Here is a 21,881-nt window from a genome sequence, read left to right as displayed (position 1 = left end):
GTAAAGAACAAAAGGATCTCTCGTTTCCACTGTTGAAGTATTTTGGGCAGAGAGAGGAAAAAAGAAAGAAAGAAAAAAAATCAGTCTTGTTTGTTCGCAGTTTTCTCTCCCTCCCTTTATCCCACGCTGGCAATGTTCCTGAGGCGAGGAGTGAACTCTGGGTCAACTCAATGTGTACACACTCGAGGCAGCTCATTGCTAACCATTTAGCGGACTCTCTTTCCCCAGACAATAAACCCCCTTGGCTTCTCTTCCTCGTTAGTAACTGGAACAAAAACCCACTTCACTTCTAGACACAGAGCAGCCTTGCAACACTGTCAAGAAAATTTACCAGCCCGAGGAACAAAATCTATTCATCCATCAGTTAACTGTTATGGATTGAGAATAATGAAAAACTAATGATCGCTCATGTCCCCGGCCAAAGAATGACTCACCCAGGCAGCCAAGGCAGATTCCTGCAAAGCTGCACCAGAGGCTGCTCTGCACTTGGCTTACAACTTCCCGAGAGGAGGGACGGTCTCTTCACTCATCACTCATTTAGTGCCTCACGCAGCAGGGTCGGTAGCCAGAGCTCCTTGGCACCGCCTTTAGCGGTAAGAAACATAACAACAATGGGAGCTGGCATACACACAACCCCTGCGGCTCCACTGCCACACCGAATGTTCACTTAGGACAAGCTCCTCTGTCTTGGTAACACCACACAACTTCCCCATCAGGAAACTCCATCTCTCAGCCTTTTCCAACAGTCCCCTAACAAACACTGCCTTGAAAACGAACATCTGAGTATGAGCAAATGCGTGCTGGTGCTCAGCGCAGTCATGTATCTGACGTACCTCCTGTGGGAGAGGCCAAAAAGGAGATAATACAGAATAAGAGGTGCGCTCGTTTCTTCACCTGTAGTGGATGGGACAGATCCCATTGCCCTCGGTGAGCAGAAGCAAGGCACAAAGCAGCTGCTGAGTGCTGCAAAAGAGTCCCCCACAAAAGGAGCACTGCTGTGATCGCAGATCAGCGTGACTTGGCGCCAAGGCCAGAGGGACACCTCTCATCCCCCAGCCATCACGTGTGGCAGGAATAACCAAAGCAACACACTCACACTGGGCAGATTAAAGAGCAGGCCAGGAGCTTCCAAAGCAGCAACACATCAAATGCTGCAATGTAACAACTGGGTACCTACCGACACACCCACTGACAACACACGCCACTTAGGAGAGTAAAGTCACCCCTAGGAGATACGCAGATTGCTGTGCCTTCACCCTTGAGCAGCAGGGTATACAGAGTGTTCTCAGCATCACCTAGGGGATTACTGTAGCACGTTAGCTGGTCCTGCCCAAAAAGAGTAAATATTTATCCAAACACACTGGATGACATGAGGGAAAAAAAAGGGGTCACCTCTGGAATAAAATAGCAGAAAATAATCAGGTACCTCCCAATTAGTCCAACCGTCAGATAATTTGCTTGGGGCCAATCCCAAGCCCAAATGAACTTTAAAGGTGATGGGATCATCTCTTCCGTTAATAAGGTCACCAGAAACAACTTGCAGGCCTGACCCACAGGCATTGCCAACACCTGACAAGAGGAAGCTGGGACGGCAGTGATGGAAAATTGCCTCTAGTAGGAAAACAAACGGTAGATCTTCTCTACCGAGGTTTGGCTCCACAAGGCACCCAGAGTTAGCATGACAGTTCACTAAAAAAGGGCAAGGGGAGCTCCTGTTCCTCCTGTCTCCCCACATCTCTGTTATGATCGACCACACGCTACCCTGATCATGTGCTGGCTTGGGCTCTCTTTGGAGCACTTCTGTGACCTGCTATAGCTCACTGAGAGTTTTGGACAAAGCAGCTCATGGAAGGCATCCAACCTGCACCCGATCTGGTACAAGGGAGGTGACGAGACTGTGTGGACAGGAGGGAAAGAGGGAGGGAAGCGGGGAGAGAGAGCATGAGAGAGTGTACGTGTAGGGATAGGGAAGGGAGACCTGCCAGAGGCTCAGAAGTGTTATCCGAAATGCTCTGCTTTCGTGCTTCACGTGCAACGTGACCAGGGCCCTATAAACTGCCTAGAGGAAACAAGCAGGGTTGAGTTCAGTTAGCAGGCAACCTGAGAAGGACATACATACATCAAGCTGGTACTGCCTGACCGATTGCTGCTTTCTCTAAAAACCACAGAAGAACTTTCTACCGGCAATGGGAGGCACAGCCCCGCAGCAACCCGAGCCCAGGGCCACTGCTCCTGGCACGTACATCCTGGAGCAGCAAGGCCATAAAAAGGGAGAGAAGATGCCGAGCCCCATTTGGAGAGCCTCGCCACTGCAATTTATTCAGTAACCCCTGCCATTGTTTGGGGGAACAAAGCAGTCATCTGACATTGTTTCAAAATTAAACTGGGAAAGGAAGGACAGGGGAGGAGGCGGGAGGAAAGAGGGAGGGGAGGGAGCTCTGAAACCTGTTGGCCGGACCCTGGGAAGGATGTGAAGTCTCCCAGCAGAAGCCTCTCGGCGTATCTCCCACATGCACCCGGCCCCACGATTCCCAGGGCCATGTGATAGGGGCTTCCTGCTACCAAGCGAAGCGAGACCTACCCCGACCTCTCTCTTCCAAACAGAGTTCCTGCCTGCTTTGTGTTCGCAAAGAGGCGTTTGTTTACTGATCTATCACTGGCATGCAGGAAACAGCCTTGAAATGAGCTGTGCTCATCTGTCTCCAGCAATAGCTGTTTGGCTTTCTTCTAATTTAAGTTTTCCTCCCGCCCCCCCTTCCCCAATGCCCTCTTCCCCACTTCCGATCAAAACGCTTTTGGAGTACGCACATCTGGTTCAGGGCATTAGATACTATGCGATGTTTCCAAAGCAACTGGTGAATAAAAAAGAGGCGCTGACAGTAGGCACACTCCCACCCCCAAAGGATGGAGAGGTCTTCCAGAGGAATATGAGCTAAACTCCTTCAGGGAGAGGAAGAAACCAGCTTTGCCCACTGAGCTTGGTGCAGCCACCAGATGATGACAAAAGCCAGAGGAGCACCAAATGCCCTGCAGTCTACATCATCAGAAACGTATACAGCCAGCACGCGGGTCGCACACATGGAGTCTTGCCTCCGATAAGGTCAGGCAGGGATGGCAGCAAGCCTCCCAGACCTCCCTTCTTTGCTGTTTTGTTTGTGGGGAATAAACCAAGCATATCTCAAAGGGTCTTGTGGTTTGGGGATGGGTATTACCATTGCCGCGTGCTGGAGGACACGTTTCAAGATTTTCTTTGCTCTGTTCACTCTGCACCTCGCACGATAATTGGATCCAAGTCCATAACTGGGATACTAGCCACACCACTGGTGCATATAAACAGTAAGGCTTCACAGCACCAGAAGTGACCCGCAGCTGGTCAAACTCTCCTCCAAGAAGAAAAAAGACACACTGTGTTTAAAGCCCACGCACGCTTTCTCCTTGGTGCTCAGAGAAATGCCTTCCCCAGTTACTTTCATGAGTAACCCCAAGCAGCCAGACAAAGCCTGCAAGTAACACCTCTCTGCTCCTGTGCTTTACAGAATGAAGGATGCAACATACAGACAGCAACGATGAGCCAACAATATATAACATACATATATAAAGAACAGGAAGGATGCCAAGAAGACAAAACACTAACAGGAAAATCATGACTAAGGGGAAGCCAACAGTTAAAGACTTCAAGGCTCCCCTCCCCAGCCCTTGCTCTGTTTGGAGCCCGTTTCCCTTTGGGGGAAGAAGCAGGCATGAGGACGCGTGTTTATGCACGAACACACACACAGAGGCCACTGCGTGGGCTCCTGTGCACAGTCCCAGCACCAAGCAGTGTCCCTGGACCCGGGTACAAGCACGTTGCCTTCCCAAGGTCCCCAGCAGCCACGCAAACTTAGGGGGCGAGCCCCCGCAGAGCCAGGAGGACACCAGCCAAGCGGGGATACAGCTAAAGCCGAGAAGGGCAACGGGACCCAAGAGCAGGCTCCCCGGGCGAAACAAGATGCTTGCAGCAGGGGAGTCACTGAATCAAGGTGCGTGATGCCAACCCAGCGGCAAGGCCAGCCTGCCCTGACCTGGCAGCCTCGCAGACGAAGGCCTGACCCCCAGCTCGTGCTCCCCTGCCATGGCTCCTAAGCCCTTTGCAGCCCTGGGCTGCTGCCTCTTTCCCTCCACCACGAGGGCTCCCAGGAGCTCCCTGCTGCAGCATGGGGACGTGCTGCTGCAAAGTGCTTCCCTGGGCCAGCCTCCCCCACGTGGCCTGGCGCCTTTGGGCAGCGGCGGTCACTGGGTGGCTTCCTCAAGTGGGAGACCCCAGTCCCACAGGTGCCCATGCTGGTCACACAGCCAGGCCCTCTGGTCTCATGTACCAGGGTGCAGCAACTCCGGACATCAGCTACTGGCCTTCCTGCTGTTTCTGGTACAGAGAAGGGTGTTTGCAGGCAGATACAAAGGTTTTCTGAAACTTGAGCTCAGGGTGTTTGACCCAAAGCTCCACGACACGTGCCACGAGCCCTCCTCAGCTGCCAGAAGCAACAGTTTCTCTTCAGAGGATTTCTTTGCTTTCCCAGTCAGCCTTACAGATGAGTGTACCTCTGAGAGGACAGGCTACCTCTGGACCAGCAGGGCTTCTCAGTGGCATCCAGTAAAAGGACTATGCAGCTTATGCACAAGAAAAAACTTTTTTACTGAGAGGGCAAACAAGCACTGGCACAGGTTGCCCAGAGAGGTTGTGGAGTCTACATCATGGGAGATACTCAAAGCCCAACTGGACAGTGTCCTAAGCAGGCTGCTCTACATGACCCCTGCTCTGAGCAGGAGGTTGGACTTGGCCGTCTCCAGAGGTGCCTTCCCACCTCAGCTACTCTGCCACCCTGTGCTGGGCACAGTCAGTTTGGGGCAAGGTGAGCTGTCACCTCTTTGCAGGCACTGATTGTCCTGGCCATGCGAGTCTCCTGCAGGCCATGGAGATGGAAGACACTAACAGCAGGATCGGTCAGTTCATCACACTCATAATGGGATCCTAATTGTAGATTGCCAGGCCTGAGTTATTTATTAAAGAAAAAAAAAGCAGGATAAACTTACGTAAACATACCCATGAAGGGCCAATGACAATGACTGGGAAGCAATACGCTCCTACAGTATCTTTCAGAGCCAGATCCCACACAGCCTCCTACCCCTCTTGCCCCACTCTGTCCTAACTTTTCCCTTTGATCTATCATATCTTACACCACAGGGCTTACAAGGGGGTCAGGAGAATCGCATGTGTCAAAACAAACTGTGTTTTCAAAAAACCCAAGTGGAATCGATGTACCGCAACCTCTCTCTTTGTGCATGCACCCCATGTCTGAGGAATAACACTGCAATGCAAGGAATGCAGAAACTCAGTGTCGGTGTTCAGCCTGCATGCAGAAAAGCTGTGTTGTGTCTTTAATTTTATGATATAATTCATTCTACTGACCTTCTCCCTCTCTAAGCCCACAGAACAAACTCTGCCCTATATGTCACTAACCTGATTTAAAGGATTACTATGGTTAAAGGAACTGCCCTGCTTCTCCTTCTCCCTGGGCCTCTGCTCCTCCCTTGGCTGCCAGCAACGTGGTCTCATCCCTGGCCTTGGTAAAGGACAGGCCTGATCAGATCTAATAGTTGCCATTGACTAAGGGTGTGCCTACATTTTCCTCCTTTCTTGCTCCTGCTTCCTTTGTATCAGCTCCAATGCTTGTAAAGCCCCTTCTGAGTCAGCAAGGGCTAGCAAGTCAGCTAGTTCAACTCGGTAAATCAGCAAAGAAATAAAAGGGGGGGAAAGCAAAAAGTTTTCTGCTCAGATAGTGACATCAATCACCTGTCATGGAAAACCTGATGAGCACTGAAGCACATGGAAGGGAAGGGATGAAATCATATTGCTGGGACAGATTCACTGAATGTTTTGCTCTCTCCTCACTGCTTCCCTTCAAGGACATTTGTTGCTCACCATATAACCATATAAATGGCAAACTGAGTTGCGCAGACTACAGGCAAAACTACAATTTGGTCTTAGTACAGGGACAAGCAAGACTTGATTTTTCAGACTATTCCAACTGCAAACGCCACTGCCTTCATAAGCAGCCATGGGGCCAGCCCCACGTCCCCACGTCTAGCACCCAGGCCAGGGAACACACAGCTGGCTACAGCTGGCAAAAACTCTGCTTTCGCAGTTTGTCTGACATGACGGCGAGCTCTGGGAAGGGCAGGTGAGGAGGTTCCTAGCCATTTCTCCTTCATTACCTGCCAAATTAAGCAAGGAACCCCTGCAGGCACCCATTTCACTTGCTACATTACCCCGACTTGCCTCCAGAGCAAAACCCTTCTGTTGCACTGAAGGAGACCGCAGACGCACCGAAGAGACGCCTGTGCCCACTCAGCCAAGCCTGATTGCTGCAGTGCACACGCATGGAAGACACAACTGAAATGGCGTGGACAACTGTCAATGCGGTGCTTCTCAGTTCCTGAGTGCTCCACTTCACACACACAGAAACTATATTTGGAGAACATAAAGTTTCAGTTTTGGGTTGGCTGGTTTGGTTTAAAGGCAAACTGGAAAAAAAACCCCAAACCTGGAGTCCCACGGTGTGGGATGGCACGGAGTTACCAGGATGGCTGGATGCTTTGGCTCTGCCATAGGGACCTCCGGCACCTGAGTTAGTGGAATAGCTGGTAACAGCAGCAGCTCCTGGAAGAGGATGGGACAGTCGCTCTGCCAGGGGTTTTGCACACACTTGACAAGGGCACAGGGACCTTCAGGAATCACGGGCTCCATTCCAGGCTTTGGAAGGAAGCAGGTTATGTGGGGCACACCATTATTTTTAAGTTTGTCCTCTGTCCTCTTGTCTCCTGACACTAGAACCTTGTTACACACAGTCTTCCTCACCTACTCAATACCAGTCCTTGCTTCCCAGATCTCCCCTTGCCCAGACAGTCCAGGTTTAACTCTCCAAGGTCCCTATTCAAGTCCCAGTTTCCTCACCCACTGCTAATCTCATGCTATCAGCTGTCCCAGCCCTCTCTGCCCCTCCCCATCCTCCCTATCACCACTTCCCTGTATCCCTCTCTTTCCAGGCTTGTCCCCTCAAGTCATTGCTTAGCCAGTCCTTCACTACCCATAGCTTGTCCAAATACCTTCCTTCCATCCTAAGGACTTTCTACAATGGCTGCTAGCTGCAGACTCTTCCTCACCTTACTTCCCCCTCCCTGCCCAAACGATGGGCTCTCCCAGATCTACCTGCTCCTCAGCCCTGCCTGTTTTCCTTGCCCACCCCTGTCCTACCTCCCGGCTCCAGCAGAAACAGCCTCCCCTCCACACTTCCAGACTCAGGAATCCTCCACCACTCAAATCTACTACCTTAAAAGCCACTTCCCCACAGCTTCCAGTTTGTTGTTTTTTTTTTTTACCTGCCCCCAGGCCTAGTCTCACCAAAACAAAGCCACCTGACACCAGGTTGGCTTGAGCACCTCCTTTCTGCCCACCCTTACAGGGCAGAACTTGAGGAGCTTGCACATTTCCCCAGGTTTTAGATCCACTACTGCTCTCTCCTGGCTACCAAACATCCCAAACTCCTGGATACAGCTTCTGCATGTCCACAGCGCTTATCTGAGACAACGCTTGCCCTACGCGGAAGGTCTGCACCTTCACGTTGAAGACAGTGGACTCCATACATCCATTTCCACTGTCAATATCCTGAGTGGATCCCACACCTCTCCCTCACTGCACACCCTTGCATGCACAGTGAGCAGTTATTTCTTTAGAAGCAGAATGACTGCGTCTTTATGTCTAAATCATTGACCTTGACTGGGACCGAGGATCTTTTCCTTCCCTCCTAGTCCAGGCTTTGCCTCTTCTGGACACTAGTAAATCAAGCCATTTCCACCTCTTTTCTGCTACGGTGCCAGCGGGATAATTGATGGCACAGGAGAAACAGACTCCTGGTAGTCTAGTCCACTGTTCCTGGGCAGAGATTTACAAGGAGGTCCTACTAAACCCCAGAAACATATTCTGTACTGCTGGTTAGCAGGCCAGCCTTTGGCTCTGACCCGCAGATGGCATGTATCCATTCATGTATGACTCCCAGGCTGGGGCTTTATTATAGGACCAGTGTTAGGACCGAGTTGGCAACAAGGGTCGGCTTGGAAAGAAGCTAACCCTCAGCAACGAGAAGAGAGTAACCAGCAGGACCTGCTGTGGGCCATATTGGTGAAGCTCCACAGGGACAGCACCAGCGTCACCTGCCTGGCACAGGGAGCTGGAAGGACAGCACATTTGGGAACAAGGTAACTACTGAAGATTTTAGCTGCTAAAAATAAAAACCTCTGCTGAGCATGTGCCAACTGAAGTTTTCTTCCCACAGAGCCTTGGAAAAGTTGAGGTAGAGATGACACAGGAGTGGCAAAGAACAGATTCCTGATCCAAGCAGCATATAACACCTCTGTTTCGAAGCACAAGATTAGTCTTAGCAAAAGAAAAGCCTGATGTACCTTCTAACGCAGGGGAAACAGCACATTTTTCTCCCCTAGCTTCACTCTTTGACACAGCTGAAACATTTTGGCTGAAGGCTTTCAGAAGTAATTCAGCCAGAGGCAACACTCAGCATGGAAAACTGCAGACTGAAACAAAAAGATTTGACCTGAAGGCAGAAATCGAAAACAGGGTCTCACAATGTGAATTGTCTTCTGTTAAAGGTGGGGCTCCCTGCACTCACTATTATTGAGCTTGTCCCACATTTCCCATTGTCTTATTTTCCCTTTGTTCCTCCCTCTAAACACAAAACAAACAGAAGAAAAGCTCAACAGCTCAAAGGGTATTCGACATCCCTCCAGTTTCCTTCAGGCGACCACACCCTCAGCTGGAAACACAGCATTTCCAGGGTTAGCGGTGGGATGTTACATGACCATGTCAAACAAAACAGCAACGCGCTTTTTCTAATTCACTGCTCACAAGCACAGATTAAGTCCTGCATGTACAGAAGGTAAATACTGTTACTCTTTGTGGTGGCAAGTACGGTTTGTATTACTGCTTAGAGACATGATGAGTCTTCACTCCTGAAGGTAGGTTAACAAATACTAAGAAAAAATTCACATGGGAAGGAAGAGAAAGATTCGGTATTTCCCAGTCTGGCTGCTGAAATGAAGTCTAATTGCAATGCTCAGTGGAACGACATGTTTCAGGCTAAGCTTTCTACTAGGAAGTAATGAACAAAAGATTAAAAAAAAATTGTAATTCCAGATGGAGAAACCAAGACCCTGGGAAACGAAGGCAGGAGCAGAGGACAGCTCTTCTGTGACGGTTCTTGGCAATACGAGATCATCTCCTTGTGTTTTAGATCTTGCATTAGCGCATGTGTGCACACAGTGGGGTTGCTCAGCCCCTTTCAAAGTGGGATAATATTTACTTATGCTTTGCAGCCTAATAAATGAAAATTCAGTTACTTTAAGTCAAGGCTGAAGAAGATATTAGTGGTGAATCCTGTGTTACTGAAGCGAACACGAGCTTGCTGATGACATCAGTGGAGCCAGCGTTTCATACCTGTTTTCTTTGGCTTTGAAATTACCCACATACAAGACGACTGTAGTCAATATGGAATAAAACAAAAGAAATATGGACCAGATTTACATGAGCAGACATTTGCCAGCAGAGCCGTCTACCAGCCATGTGAAGAGGCAGGATTCCTAGCAGATGCAGTGGAACTGGCTTCAGTCCCCAGCGAAGATGAAACTACATTGGCAAATACGTATTTCTACCAGTGTAGCCAATTGGTGTAGGTACTTTCCCTCCTTTGACAGGAATGCTGTGTTACAAATATACTAGTCCTACTACAACAGTAAATCACTTCTAGTGTAAAAAAAAAATTGAAAAGAATTCAGGGTTATTATTATGCTTATAAGAAACCCAAACATTTGACAGCATAGGAAACAACCTGCTACTAAAATATAGACTTCAGCTCATGAACCACCCTGCAATTCATTTTCCATGTGGTGAGATAACCTCTGCTATTCTAGCATAAACGGGACCCGAAGAGGTCCCTTCGAGGAGCAACTCTGCAAAGAGTTTCCTGGCAGGAAGACAAATTGTCTCACATTCAGAAAGGAAATGAGAGCATTAAAATGAAGAACCTCAACTTCTTCCAAAATAAGTTATCATCAGGGAAGACAAACGGAGCCTCAGCAAATCTCTCCTTTGGTGGCCTTCACCCTGCAGGATGCTGACTCTTGCCCCTCCTGATGAGGATTTAGCACACAGCTTCCTGAAGTGTCCATCACCACAACCTTGGGGCACCATCTGCAGAGCCCTGGCAGCTGCATGCTCCAGGAGACCTTCCTGTACCAGCACCAAGTCCATGACCTGCTGCTACAGTCTCTCTCTACTTAACATCACCTTCTGAGCTCAAGCAAAAAGTCACCTGTAGATTGCTTTTTGGTTCCAGAGACCCCGCTTCCCCCTGCCTTGCTCAACCTCCTCTTTCTTCCCACCCTCACTCTCCCGCATATCTCAGCCATTACAAATGCAGAATCTGCTTATTGCAGAACTTATTTCTCATTAAAATCTTTCAACTGCAGCGCAGCACACCACCCCCTTGTTCAACCTTCCTCAGCAGAGAGCAGGGCCAGGCAGCACGTGAGTGGCCATTTACCCATCACGAGGAGGAAACCTGCAGAGCTCCAAAGAAGAAAAAACTCCGCAAGGAGGGCTTGCATTTATTTATTTTTCCAGGAGGAAAGCTGCTCCCTGTGGGTGTGTGCGTGCGTGTGTTTGTCAGGACAATAGGAAAAAGGACACTGGAGCAGAGCTGCCAGGAAACAGTCGGCCATCTGCCCGCGTGGAGAGCAGTTTTTCCTTTTCTTTTGTACTAAGAGGAATGTAGCTGAGAGCCGCCATCCGCCATCCGCCCGCGCTGGGAGGAAATCTGAGAGCCTGTGCTCTGCCAGGGAGAGGAAGCGTGGGGGAGGGAGCGAGCCCGGTCCATGTGGTTAAGCGGTCATTGCACTCACGGCCAATAAAAGTGAGAAAAAAAAAAAAACCCTAACCAAAACCCCCAAATCCTACGGAAAATTGCTCTTCCTCCTCCGCCCTTTCGCTCTCACGTGCGGTTCGATACTCTCTCCCTCCCAGGCACTGGGAGGTGATCCTGAGCACAGGAACCACCGAAGGGGCTTGCCAGAGGAGTGCATCAGGAAGGCAATGGCCCAGGGAAACACGAGGGTTTCCCCCTGCGCTGACACTGGCACCCCCGGACGAGAAAGCAACACAAGCAGAAAATCAACGCACATCACTGTGCTGCTCGTCTGCCCGCGCCTTCCCCGTAACCAGGCATTTAGCAACCTGAGCACAAAACAGCTTGGGGAAGGACCCTTTGCTCGTTGGCTCCCCGACCCACCGGACAAGGGTGGAGTGAAAGGAGCAAGTCTACTGTTTATAACTGTATATATCCATACATTCTCCCCCAGGGGCTTTGGTGCCGCTTCTTACTATAAAAGAAAACTATGTAGCAGGAGGGAGAAAAGATCTGAACTTCTGGTACCATCAGGCAAAAATGCAGGCACAACACCGTGATGGCTTGGTAGCACATTCTTCTGCCACTCTGGTGGCAGAAAAGCCCCCCCAAAAAATCAAGAAAGGTAAAATTTTCAGCAGTGACTACACAACTTTGAAGTTTAGACCCACTTTCAAAACCAATTGAGGATCAGATTTTTTTTTAAACAAACATAAAAGCAGCTAACATTGTCAAGGAACTGTAAGCACTCATTCATTTTTCACTGGTTGCAACAGGAGACATTGTCTCAGTATTGCTGGGAAAATTGAGAAAACATCTATCTGCATCCTTGTGCACCTACACACCTTGCAAACTCTGGCACTTACCAGGTGCCAGATCCAGATCCAGAACCAGCAGACCTTGCTAACGTGGGAGGTGTCTGAGATAACAGGTCACAGTCCTGAAAAAGGGACTTCCAGAAGAACTGACTAATCCAGACATTGTCTAAAGAGCTTCCTCATGTCCTGGCAGCTCAGAAGACAGACAGACTGACCCAGTGACGCTCTGCACCCAAGCGTGTCCAAGTCAGATCTGGACTGCCAGCCACGCGCCCTAGTCCCTTTCAGAACCAAGACTCAGGTTTCCACATTCTGTCGTGACTTTGAACATTTTACTTCTCGTAAAACCAAAACCATCAGTGTAGCGCAGCGTGTGACCTGAAGCCAGTTCCTTGGCCGCTTCTCTCTTGGGTGGATGAGAGACAATGGAAACAAGTGGAAACAAAGTAGAGACTTGATGTAAGGAAAACTTTTTTTTCACCATGAGGATAATACAGCTCTGGAACAGCCCCGCAGCCTCCATCGCTGGAGGTTTTCAAGACCCAACTGGACAAAGCCCTGAGCAACCTGGTCTGAGCTCAGGCCTGAACCTCTTTGAGCAGGAAGCTGGAGGAGAGACCTCCTACAATGCCTTCCAACCTGGATTATCCTATGATAACCTGTCATTAATTACTGTAAAAGACAGAATTCACTCTCATTTTCTCTGTGGAAAACAAAACAAACAAACAAAAAACTGCAAAAAAAAAAATCCCTTTCAAAACAGTATTAGTAGGTGCCTTTTCCTCCCCAAGAGAGATTTTTTTGCCTTTCAGCTTTTAAAACTCTCCATCTGACCAGCAAGCAAGCAATAAAAAATGGCTGCTAAAACTAGATACACAATTGTGCTCTTACTAATACATTTCCATGCTCTTTTGTCCCCAGTAATTCTGTAGTGCCTAACAAACTTCACCAGTTCAGTGAAAGCTATTAGGGAGGCCATGAATCCACCAGTAAGGCTGCCTTGGCAAATACTGATGAGGGTGCAATTTTTAAAAAAAAAAACCTTAAAGTTATTTCATAACTAAATTTAAAAAACAAAACAAAACAAAACTGAGAAATACTGAAAGCATTTACTTGGGAGATTTGGGTTTTTTCTTTGCTGAAGCATTTGGGTTTCTCATAGCAGAAAATCTAGAAACTGGAGCTATCCAACAGGCATATATTGTTCACTACACTCTTCCAAGGGACGTGCTAAAGGCAATACATACTCCAGAGGACTTTAACTTCCATTGTTTACTTTCTTTCATATACATCAAACTGTTTGATAACAGAGCAGAAGCAGAGCACCCATGTATGATTTCCTCCATCGAGCCCTTATCTCACAACCAAAGCAGAGCTATTCTTACAGAAGCTTCCAATCCGGAGAACGTGCATCCAAGTTTTGTATTCCAGGGTAACCACAAGGGCATACTCCACCCAAGATGTTTGAATGCTGTCCTGGACTGGGCCCCGATACTGTTTATTGTGCACAGGAAAAGCTGATTACTACAAAGCAGCCAGCACTGAATGCATTTCACAAGGGCGCATTTTACAGGACCCAGAACAAACTATCAAAGTAGGAGTCTTCTGGAGTCAAACCCTTTGCGGAAGCCCCCGTCCCCTGAACGATTCAATAAACATCATCCCCTTTCATCTTAAATTCTCATAAACATCTTGTTTCCAGTCCAACACGAGGTGAAATCCTAGCTGTGCTGAAGATATTGATTTGACTCCAGTGATTATGGTGTGGCTTGCATTTCACCCACCAAACCCTCCACATTCACCTCATTTCTGCTCCTCACCAACACAGGTCTACCTACAGAAACCCAAGCAGAGCCCCCTCAGCTCAAGTCCACAAAATCTCTCCGGAGGGGATAAGACTTAGAGGTTCTCATGCGATGTTAAAAGAATACAAAGGTTTCCTGCAGGGTGAGGGAGGAGGTCTCCCATAGCAGATGACCAGCACTAGGAGACAGGTGACCTACCTGGTACAACACCCTGATGATATGAAGATTCCTCTGTGAGGTTCCCATCCCCCCTGCCCCCAAAATATCAGCACTACACACTCAGCTCTAAAGGTCTGGCTCAGGAAAGAGGCTGTCCGTACATGTCTTTCTCCCTGCAGAAGATGGTGATTTTAACAAATGCACATTCTCTACATTGGATACCCTACGAACAGGCCAGTTAGACAGATTCTCCTACCAGAACCACCTTCTTTCTGCAAAGTTAGAAGCTGCACTATGTTGCTTCAATTATCCATGGCTGACCACAACAGGTCTTTTGATAACGACCAGATTTTCTTTCTTGAAAAGAGAATGTCTACAGACATTACTGGCAAACTAAACCTAAACTCCATCTTTTAGGGGAAATTCCCAAAACATTTTCTTCAATTAGAAGAGGCACAAAAAGAGCTTATGTAATGCTATACTTGATTTACTTCTTGGCTGGTAAGAAAAATGTTTGGCATTCAAGTAGGCATTCTTCTTCCCATCTCTTCCACATGTAATAACTCAAACATTCCAATTGGATAGCATGTACTTAATAAAAATCTGTCATCCACTCCTCCAAGTGGGTTCACTGCATTCACATTGAAAAGAAAAGTAAGACAGAGGAGAAATTTCAACACTAGAAATAGGTTAGAAAGAAGTTATATTTGCTTATATGCCTTCGCAAGCAAAAAGAATATGAGAGATGCATTGTGTTGTAAATAGCTATAAAATTAAGAAATCACTTTTCTTTAGACTTTCTTCACATGAGCCTGACTTTTGATGGCAGGTAAAAATGGTGATGAGTAAGAAATCAGTCCTACCTCTGGTCATCTGTTTGGCAAGACTGACTTTTGAAAATATTGTACACTGAGAGAAGAGTAAGCGGTTTATATGGCAAATACGCTCCCAGATACCTCAGATTAACATAATTTTCTATGCAGGAACTAAACTGGAACAACAGGCCGATCCATCTCAACTAACTCTTGATGTCCACATGTGAGCTACTCTTTTAGTTTCTTTAATACTTGCAAGAGGTAATTTGTGCTCTAGAAGTACTCCCTCTTCCCGAGGCAGGCATCTCACAAACTCTGAACTGTACTGTAGAAGCGCCTGTTTCTCTTACCTGACCAGAAAGAGTCCAGCAACTAACTTACCTGGGCAAGGTGCATCCCACTCACATGCCTGACATACAGGTGCATGGTCTCAGCAATTCAATTTCCATAAATCACAAACAGGTTTGAGTGTTGCTGGATGAGTAAATTACTTATAGTTTCTGATCAACTGAAATAATTTTTGCCAAGTTCAATCTAAATTCAGGGTGCCAAAAAAAAAAAAAAAAAAAAAGAAAGCAAGAAACTTTCAAGAAAATGTTTGATGTAATCTGAAGGAAGCATACAAGAGTCAGGTTCTTTATTTTGAAATTACATTACCTACCAAAATTTAGCTCGATTGTGTCTGTGTGTGTTAAACCTTCCCTTCAAAAGGAGCTGAAACACTTTGTTTAGGCTTCCCCTCCTTCCCACCATGTTTGGCTTTTTTTGGAAAGGAAAAAAAACAAAGGAAGGGAAGAGATGGGGCTATCCTGCCACCTTTCTCCAAATAGTTATTTATATAACTTCTTATTCAACCACAAAACTGAAAAAGAAATACCACAAAATTTCCTCCAAAACACCAAAAAGCCCTGAACCTCACTTGCAGGTCATTGCTTAGCTGAAGTTAATGGAGCAATGACAGCTGACACCACCTTGTTTTTTCTGGTGATCTCATCCACATACATCTCACTCTGCTTCATCAGTGTATCACCAAGTTATGCTGACTCTCTGAAGCAACTGCTTAAGAAAAGTTGCACTATACAATCTTCTGCTTAATTCTGCATTCAAGGATTTCATGGCATGTCATACCAAAATCTCCTCTATTGCAAAATATTGTTCACAAGTTTAAAAAAAAAAAGAAAAAAGTTACATGTGCAAAAAAGACAGTGAGGCAGCTGAACTTCTTAACTTTAACTTCTTAACTTTAACTTAACTGAACTTTTCTCCTTCAGGAGAAAAAAATGGGTTGGTGATTACCTGTTTCCATGCTTTTTTGAAAATTTATTTTTACTTAAAAAATAGAAAGAAAGAAAAATCAGTGTAATCCAAGGTCAGGCTTCATTTTTCAAAAGCAGATCTTTACCAGGAGCCTGAAGTAAAAATAAAATACTACTACTGAATGCATCCAGAGGAGGGCAACAAAGCTGGTGAAAGGGCTGGAAGGAATGTCCTACGAGGAGCAGCTAAGGACTTTGGGCATTTATTCCCCATTGCCACTATGCCACTCCGAGCTCTGGATAACCCAAGACTCGACTCTTACCTAAAAGAAAAGGTGAAGCCTGTATTCACCGCATACTTTGCAGCTGAAACACATTGTATTTTTGTATGTGGAAAACATATCCATCTTCTGGGGGAGCTGAACATTTTTAAAGAAAAAGCTCCAATAGTCTGAAAAGTCTCTGGGAGCGCCTTCCTTTTTAATTTAGCAAGCTGGTGTATGACTGACACTGGCAAGCAAACTCCTATTTATGAAGTGCCCTCATGCTGCCCCATGAAATTTGCCATTTCCCTCCATGACAGTCAGCACTATCTATCATGAGAACGTAATCCCCTAGGACAGGAGACCCGAGCCCCTTCACTGCTCTCCTCTGCAAACAGATGTGTGCACGTTCCACAGCTCTGTAAGTCACAGCCGGCTTTTGGCACAGAACTTCAGCAGCTGCACATCTGCAGAGAGGAAGAGCTTTCAGCAAAAAATACAGAGGGGGATCTCATCCTCCCCCCGCCTGCAAAGCAAGCTCGGCATTTGTTTCTCTCCAGATGACACCCTGATGGGTTGATTTAATCATTCACATATGCATGCCTATTCACAATGCTAGCAAAATACCAGGGCTGTGACAGCATCTCACCTGAACTGCTCACTGTAACACGGCTTGTCAGCAAGCACTTGGCAAGAAGTCTTGCAGGATATTAAGAGGAAAGCAATGTTCAAGGACATCGCTAACATAAAATGATTCTACAGAATACAACTGGGGGTGTGAGAGACCACTTGTGATGAGGAAAACACCTAAGCAGGTGTTTAATTTTAAGCCTATGCTCAAAGCCCACTATCTTCAACTAGATTGAAGCTGGCGTTGCATGAAGTCCAGTCCAGACTTCCCTGAGTGGGAATGAGGTACCGCACTAGGAGCCAAAGTGCTCTGCTGGGTGGATTTTAATGTGCGCTTAGACCTACATGTCTGCTTAAATGATTTGCCAAACTGGGGGCACTGTACAGAATATTTAAGCGTAGCTGGATCACAGAAACACTTCACCACTTTGATTTCCAAAGGGAAATTTAATTAAAACACAGAGCATCTAGCCATTTAAAATAATTCTGGTTACGAAGAGCAGTAAGTCCTTGCCCCCAGAAACAGTCTCTCTGGTGGATTACCGGAGTCCCCGGTAAGTTTCTGGAAACACAACTTATGTGCCTGAACTTGGTCAGGAGCCATCTGCTCTCAGGGATTTGCAGGATCAGGAGTCTCAGTGCCTGGCAGGGTCCCAGTGCCTGGCAGGGTCCCACCCAGAACTCTTTTGTCCACTTCCAAGTGAGGTGGCACCTTTCCCCACTCAAGCTGCCCCTAACCATCATCGGTTCTCAACATTTTAAGTGCCTGGGCCAAATTTTCAAATGAGCTCAGAGCCAAGCTTTTCTGACTGCTTCTCCAAGACCAGATTTTCTGCCAGGCACAGTCTCCTGCACAGATATCTAACCAAGGCAAGACCCTTCCAAGCAAGGTCGGCACCCGGTATGCTGAACTGTTCAGCAAATCCGATTACTTACCATGATGCCTAATGAGAAGCTGGGCATAGGAAAATGCAGCTGCCAGTATCTGCTTGCAGAACCTATCTTTACACTAGTCTCAATCCAGATCGATAGCTCTCTGCTGTACGTGCGCTAGAAGGAACAAGACCAGTGAAACAAACCTCCATCAGCATTAGCAATACTGTTTTACAAAGGAGACGAGACTTGCTGCAGTTAAAGGATGCCACAGTTGAAAACAAAGTAATGCCCCTCCAACAGCTAACGCAGGAGTATCTGCCTTATTAGTGGCACAGCACCAGTAGCAACTCACAAACCTCACTTCAGGCATCACAGATAGAGCCGAACGACAGCTAACTTACCCGTCTAGCTTGATTCCTTCCTTTTGCCTTTTACTCTGATCTTCCATCATGCATCTCAAAATGATCCATGTCCCATACCCACTCTCCTAGATGAGACCTCATCAGCACTGCACGTGAAGCCAACTGCATGAAGAACCCTGGGGATGGCCAGGCCTATCTGTTAGAGGCTTTTCTCTGCGTGGGTTGGTGTTTTTATTTTAACTCCCTCTGCTTCTGGGCCCCTCTCCGTCTCTCGCCCCTCCCATCTCCCTCTCTCTGCTCATGAGGACAGAGTTTCCATCCTGGCTCTGGGCCAGCACGTGTATGGGCAAAGGCAGTGCTCAGGAAAAGCCATCTTCTGCTCCTTTTCATCACATAAACACTGCCAGTTCCCAGCACAGGGCTGTGCAAGAGCTTTGGCTGCAGCACAGGGGGACCGGGGACCTGCAATTCCTGCACAGGCTGAACATGGCAGCCTGGCCCCAGGGCAACCGCCTCCTCTCCTGGCCTCCCTGCTCCTGATGAGCAACCCCAGGCTTTACCCCAACCGCCCGTGAGTTGCTCGTCAGATGGCTGGCGCAGACGTGTCTCACATACAGCAAAGGACCATGTGTAACAGCACATAAACATAACAGGTAACATTCAAGCCAAATTCTTGTTCGCACACGTGACTGAAAAAAGAAAACCAAAAGACTCCAAGCAAACCTTGCTGGCAGTGTCCCAGCAGTGGGTTGATGACCTCGCCCAGAACATACAAGAAGGCTGCAGAGATGTACTAACTCCTAACAAGTTTAATTAGTAAAACCTGACCTTTAATCACCACTGTAACTATTGAATCTGCCCTGCTAGATCCCTGGAACTAACAGTATCCCAGCTGCAGCTGGTTTCCCTAGCCTGGGGAGGGAAAAAGCACTGAAACAAAGGATGAAGAATATACCAGCACTCACAGGGTTTGTTCCATCAGGACATTACTCTTTCAAGCTTCTACCTTTCCAGTTATGCTTGACTTCCCCGCAGCTTTACCATGGGACAGTGCTAGTTGCAGAAAAGACAGAAATAAGGTTCTTAATACATGTCATCTGAATCAAAGAAAGAAGTCCTAGTGCTTCAAACTTCTTGCAAGGAAGATTTCTCATGAGCCCCCTTTTGGGCTCTTGGTCACACATACATGGCACCCCACATTTGACCAGCAAATGTTTAGGCAATGTATTTACCTCAGAGCAGTACAAACCCAGGGGGTTTCAGCACAGGATTACCCGGCCACCACACCAGGATTATCCCAACAGCATAACCTCTGTTGGCAACTGCAACGGTGACAGGCTGGAACCACGTGACGTGGTTCAGAGCTGCTCAGAGCTGTCTTGGCACAAGAGGGACAGGACCATCGTGATGGCCGAGCCCCAAAGGTGTTTCACCGCAGGCTCTATGCTGTGAGTTCCCACTGAGCTCCTGGCTCGCTGAAAGACATGAACTGGTGAAGAGTCGCAGGAGCGGCAGGCAAGTATCCATTGCTCCGATCAGGAACCGGACTGGGGACTTACGACTTTCACCTCCTCAGTCCTATGTCTACAGACACAGAGTACCTTGACCCAATTAGGTGGTGAAGCATGTAATGGTTGGGACAGATCTTGAATAGGACTGGCCTACAGGACCTTAAGTATTTACTTATGTAAGATACTTCTGTGTTGATGCCTTTTAGTGCCATACTGACAGTGGAGACCTTGAACCGGTCCTCAGCCTGTTCTGTGCTGGGCTTCCACCCAAGGACACGGCCCTCGGCTGAAAACCCAGGTTGTAGAGGGTCAGCGGCTCCATGGATTCTTTGTCTTAAGCACCCAACTTCAAGATCACACAAGGCGCCTGTGAAAGCCTACATTTTAAAAACACAGCCTGAAGCCAGGATCCTGAAGTTCAATCATATGGTGTACACAAAGCTGACCATGGACACCAAGAATGAAAGCGGTCTTCCCTAAAACCTGGGCTGAAACCACCACCAAATGGCATGCATATTCACACATTTCAGCCTTTGCTTTCATTTCCAGTAGTTGGTAAAGCCACTTAGAAGTGAAAACGAGAGAAAACTCCCATGAGCAAGATAAGCATGCTATTGTCCTTTCCGTTGCACTTCAGAGTTACAGCCAAGAAAACATTGTCTCTTCTCCAACCTTGTCTGAGTAAAATGGTGCTTACAGATCAGTACCCCTCAGATGCAACATTACTTGAGCTGTATCTAGGCAAAACCGGGCTCACTCATTTTCTGTCAGTGTCAGAACTCGAATGCAACAAGGAATTTCTTTCTAGCTACATCCCACTCCCTTCTTCCCTGTGGAGAGTCTTCTCAGTCCTAAGGAACTGCTATGCAAGTTCATTAAAAGTCCTATTTCAGCATTTCCTTCATAGTAGAGGCCTCTTCCAGCCAGCTCTTGGGTTCCTGCCAACAGACATATCAGCCACTAGTACTTAAATCCTTCTGCTAAAAAATGCTTCCCTAAAGAGCTTATACCCCAGCTCTGGATGCCTAAGAGAACTGATCATCAAAATTAACCAGCCTCAACAAGAGCTTAAGAGAGGTTCTTCTCCACTCTCATGGGCTTAACGCTGCACTACAGAGCCTTTTCTCCCCTTGGTCTGGCCTCCACTTAGAAAGGAGCAGCTTCAGCACAGTTCCAGTCAGGAAATAAATGTCAGGTGCTACAAAAGGAAGAGAAAACCAGCTGCCTTGGATGATGCATTCAGGGGGGATCCAAAAGATGACACTTATCGGGCACTTCTGAAACGCCCAGCGTCTCCCCATGTTTAACAGCCTGGCTCTGCTGTGTGAAGATCTGATTGGAGAATTTCTTAAACTTGGGGCAAGGATTGCATTTGCCTCTGTGTCCCCAGAGCACCCAGCACAACAGAGGTTTTAATTCCTGTCCATATGAATTAGTTGTTATGGCTGATATTCAGAATAACTCAGTGGAAAAGCTCCTACTGAGTTAAGATCACCTCTGAAAACCACAGCCTTGCAGCTTACATGGTCTTTATTTATCATCTCCTTGTCAAAATGAACATTTCTAACACATAAACACACCAGACATGGGAGAAAGACAAGCATATTGTAAGCACTTGACAAAGGATCTAAATGCCCTTCTTGTTTTTGGAGAACAGAAAGCATCACGTGGTTGTCTCTGCAAACAAAATGTCCTAAAAGATTTCCCAAGGCAGCGAGCTGGGGACACTACTGAAAGCAGAACTTTGCGACACTCCACATGCGCTTGTGGTCTCCAAGGAGGATTGTGCTTGGGGATCCGAGCTGATGAACAGGGAGCACTTCTGTGCTGCCTGTCAGGACAGGGAACGTGCCAAAGGACAACCCAGGCTTCTGCACACAACCTTCTCACCCACAGGCAAAGAGAGGTCCCAGCTGAGCCATAAATCTTTAGCCTGCTTTTTACATCCCGGGTCGCTCCAGTGCCCTTTGTTTTCAGTGCTTTCTCTTCCGTTTCTCAAAGAGGCGCTGTATTACCCTGGGAAATCCTGTGGCCTTCCTCTCATTTCCATACTTAGTGTTTTCAGTTGTTTTCAAGCCTGTCCCAATGTGGTAAATATCCATTCTCACATGCTGAAAGACTGTTTGGATTATTTAAAAAAAAAAAAAAACACCAAACAAAAAAAACCCGAAACACAACAACCACCAAACCCCACAAACACTACCCCAACGACAACAATTCAGAATACAACACAAGGGTCGAGGAAACGCATTCCTTTCCTCTGGCAGGATGCAGTAACGACTCCCTTTCTGGTGGTTCAGATACAGAGCCAGTACACTTTATGGGACTTTGCTACCACGCACCAAGAATGAGTGGTCAGTAAGGTGGCAGCCAACAC

The 21,881-nt window shown here is 47.4% G+C and overlaps 1 protein-coding gene across 4 annotated transcripts in view; it reads right to left on the bottom strand.

Annotated features, from left to right (window-relative positions):
- Positions 1-21,881, bottom strand: part of DENND2A (DENN domain containing 2A) — a 67,436-nt gene that overhangs the window by 37,265 nt on the left and 8,290 nt on the right. The gene's annotated exons all lie outside the window — the stretch shown is intronic.

This window comes from Platalea leucorodia (genome assembly GCF_965183815.1).
Source record: "Platalea leucorodia genome assembly, chromosome: 4".
In the NCBI taxonomy this organism is placed as follows: Eukaryota; Metazoa; Chordata; class Aves; order Pelecaniformes; family Threskiornithidae; genus Platalea; species Platalea leucorodia.
The sequence above is the reverse complement of the archived record's forward strand: the minus strand, read 5'-3'. Positions and strand labels throughout refer to the sequence as shown.